We start from the raw sequence: 4,304 nt of genomic DNA, 5'->3' as shown, positions 1-4,304 counted from the left end.
TCTTCTTCTCAGAAACTAATCAGCCAGGAAAGCTGAAACTTGTGTGGAAGCATCCTCAGGTAGTGTAGATTCAAAGTTGTGAAAATTATTACCCCTGGATGTAGGGTGGGGCCACAATTGGGGGTCGAAGTTTTACATAGGAATATATAGAATAAATCTTTAAAATCTTTTTCCAGAAACAAGCTGAAACTTGTGTGGAAGCATCCTCAGGTAGTGTAGATTCAAAGTTGTGAAATTCATGACCCCGGGGGTAGAGTGGGGCCACAATGTGGGGTCGAAGTTTTACATAGGAATATATAGAGTAAATCTTTAAAAATCTTCTTCTCAGAAACTAATCAGCCAGGAAAGCTGAAACTTGTGTGGAAGCATTCTCAGGTAGTGTACATTTAAAGTTGTGAAATTCATGACCCCCGGGGGTAGGATGGGGCCACAATGGGGGGGGGGTCGAAGTTTTACATAGGAATATTGAGTAAATCTTTAAAAATCCTCCTCTCAGAAACTAATCAGCCAGGAAAGCTGAAACTTGTGTGGAAGTATCCTCAGGTAGTGTAGATTCAAAGTTGTGAAAATCATGATCCCTTGGGGTAGGGTAAGGCCACATTGGGGGGGGGGGGTGTTAAAGTTTTACATAGGGATATACATGTATAGAGTAAATCTTTAAAAATCTTCAGAAAATAATTAGCCAGGAAAGCTGAAACTTGTGTGGAAGCATCCTCAGGTAGTGTAGATTCAAAGTTGTAAAAACCATGACTCCCGAGGGTAGGGTGGGACCACAATGGAGGGTCGAAGTTTTACATAGGAATACATAGAGTAAATCTTTAAAAATCTTCTTCTCAGAAACTAATCAGCCAGGAAAGCTGAAACTTGTGTGGAAGCATCCTCAGGTAGTGTAGATTCAAAGTTGAGAAAATTCTGATCTGTGGGGGTAGGGTGGGGCACAATGGAGGGTCGAAGTTTACATAGGAATATGTAGAGTAAATCTTTAAAAATCTTCTTCTCAGAAACTAATCAGCCAGGAAAGCTGAAACGTGTGTGGAAGTATCCCCAGATAGTGTAGATTCAAAGTTGTGAAAATCATGATCCCTTGGGGTAGGGTGAGGCCACATTGGGGGGGGGGGAGGGTGTTAAAGTTTTACATAGGAATATATAGAGTAAATCTTTAAAAATCTTCTTCTCAGAAACTAATCAGCCAGATGACTCTTTATAATTGTTAAGACTTTGGCTCCAGGACAATTCTTCGGCCTCACAAAAAGGTTCAGAGTTTGATGTAGCTTTATATCCTATATAAAAACAATTGTTAAGGATCTTTTTGAGAACTGCAATACTCAACATGTGATATGACTATAAAACCATCCTGTTAGAAAAGGGACTAATGATTATAAACATAAGAATATCCAGGGGGCAAAATGGATTTTATTTACACAGGATCTACATGTATTATTGTACTTTGTCCAGATTGTTTGTATTATGACTCCATTAAGCTGATTTTATCATACCTATTGTTCCTCAGGTGAACGATGTGCCCAATGGGCCTCTTGTTAAGGATCGAATGATTTTTAAGCAGAGACATTTTTATTATTAATAATACCTATTAAAGTGCAATTTTTTAACCAACACAATATAGAATTTGCAACAAAAGATTTGATATAAAGAATAATGAGACTTGATCGAACATCATCGAGTTTGAAGATATATTGTTTTTCCAGTTCTTTAAGTCCTCTTTCTTTGTTAAGCGTGAAATTGTAAATAACATTTCTCGAGGACAATCAACTTGAATTATATTAAACTCTATGATATGATAGGCCTGTATAACTAATTGTTCAAATTGACTTAATTTTCATTTGAGATTAGCACACCACATGGGGGGGGGGGGCTCAAAGGCATGTGGAGTCTGAATGTGCATGGAATGCTTTGTAGTTTATGACCACCAGAGATAGTCCCGACTCCCCTGTATTCCTAAAATAGGCATTGACCAATTTTCTTTAAAAAATCTTAAGCCAACACTCAAAACCGTAAACTTTAAATCTAAGAAAATAGACGCAAATGAAGTTTATGGCAAATGCAAGTGCTATTACGTAAGTGCAAAATTTAAAACCAGTTTTAAACGTCATTATGATAGTTACTACTAAGCAAAAATTAATACATGGTTTTGACTGAACAACACTTACTCAATTATCCAGTTACACTGTTAACTGTGTGAGTGAGAATACACACAGAATCAACCGTCTGATATATGTTAAAGCGTAATTAAACGGACTGAAGTTTTGAAATATGTGAAAATCAATGTATATATGGGTAATTGTTGGTGCACTCTTAATTTTTGCCCTCACGGGATGTAACGCCAAAGGCGGTAAAATTTGTAGTGCTCCTTTTTTGTCGTTTTGCATTTCTTGTTCCTTGTGTCAAGGACCATTTAATGGTATGTTGGTCGTCAGTCCTAGGGATGGTTCTTTGTGCTCTCCCCCCTTTAAATATTATAATGAAACCAATCAGGTATGATATGACAAAAATTCAAACCATATCATGATAATTTTTAAAATTTCTTAAATTTATTTTTATGTGTAGATGCCGAAGAGGTCTAAGGTCGATAGTAGGAGTAAACGCCATAATGACAAGATCAGAAAGAGACTTAAACGACAGCAGGCTTGTTCTTCTAATGCATCACAAGATGAGACCACAGAGTCTATTGTCCCTAGCGGGTCAATGGACGGGGCTTACCTAGCTCCTCCTGGTAATCTTCCAGGGTTTGGTTCGATGGGGTTTCCACCTAAAGAGGAAAAACCCCTGGCCAGGATGCAGGCCTCGCCTTGTGTGAAAATGCATCCACCTGCCCCGAGGTTGCCATCTCCTCAGGGAAGTCGTCTGTTTGTCAAAAACGTGACAAAGGCACTGTCCACTGACTCCCCAGCGTGGGTTTGTACTCCTGTGAGGGTACCTGGGCATGATGAAGGCTCTGAGCCTAGCCCAGCAGGTCAGGCGCAGCTGGACTCCTCTGTGCTAAGAGGGTCCAGCAGTATATCAAAAGATGAGGAAATAAAGACAGTATCCAAAACGGTTTCTGAGCGTAAAAACAGTACTGACTTGGTCACAGAAAACTTAGTGTCTTGTGAGCAAAGGAAACATAGTTAAATGAAAAAAAATGTTGAAGAAATTGAACATGAAATGTTGGTCGATGATATTCACCAGAAATACATAAAGAAACAAAAAGTAGAAAATGAGAATGACAATACGTACTTGAATGATAGCAAGATGAATCATGAACATGAAACTTCGTTTGAAAATATTGAAAAGTTCTTTGTCCAGAATAGTGAATGTAAACACGGCATTGACAGTCATGTAAACAACACAACTTTTCAGACATCTGTTCAAGGTTCATTTCATCAGGCACACCCCATGTTCGGTGATAATGCAGGTACTCAATGTGTTGCCAATAGTTTAGCTGGGCTAGCATTTGAACAATTTAAAAGCAGCATACACTGGACAACACAAGATTTGAACAAAATACTAGCAACAGGTGATGAATTGTATACATTTTTGCAAAGAAGTTCTTCAATGCACAGTAGATACTTGCTGGTAGATGAGTTACCACAGTTCTTTGAGTGTTTCAATAGAACATTTGAATTTACAATAAATTCAACATTATCAAGTATCATTAGTTTGTCGGGTAATGAACCATGTTATGCAGACTTCAATGCGTACCCCCTTAATGAGGCATTACAAATTGCTTTGATGGAATCAAATGGATGCTTTGTATGCTTTGGAGGAAATACATTTCTCATTGGGAAAACAAATGGACAGTATTTCACATTTGATTCGCATGCAAGATCAGCCCAAGGCCTATTCTGTTGCAGTGGGAAAAGTACTAGGCTTCTATTTAAAAATGTAGAGGGATTACTAGAGCACATTCAGAAACTTGCTATTTCCATGGGGTTTTCAAACGTTGTTGAGTGTAATATAACGGGGACGAAATGCCATGCAAAGAAAATGGAAAGTGAAGTTAATGCATGTATGATGCATACAGCTGCGGAACAGACTAGAGAGACTCCTTGTGAAAACCTAAATGACAACATTATTGCTAATGATATTGAAAATGATGAAAAGTCTTTGTTCATAGTGAGCAAAATAGGTATCGATTTTGTCCTATGTCACAAGCTTTAAAACAAGAGTCGTGCATTGCATTAGGAATACCTTATGCTCAGTTAGAAAATAGGACCTTCGAAAGACGAACTCAAGAATTGGGAATACCTTCTTTAAGCAAGGAGATCACGGGAGATGGAAACTGTTTTTTCAGAGCAATTTCATAT

Source organism: Crassostrea angulata, chromosome 9 (genome assembly GCF_025612915.1).
Source record: "Crassostrea angulata isolate pt1a10 chromosome 9, ASM2561291v2, whole genome shotgun sequence".
Taxonomy (NCBI): Eukaryota; Metazoa; Mollusca; class Bivalvia; order Ostreida; family Ostreidae; genus Magallana; species Magallana angulata.
Note: the sequence above shows the minus strand (reverse complement) of the source record.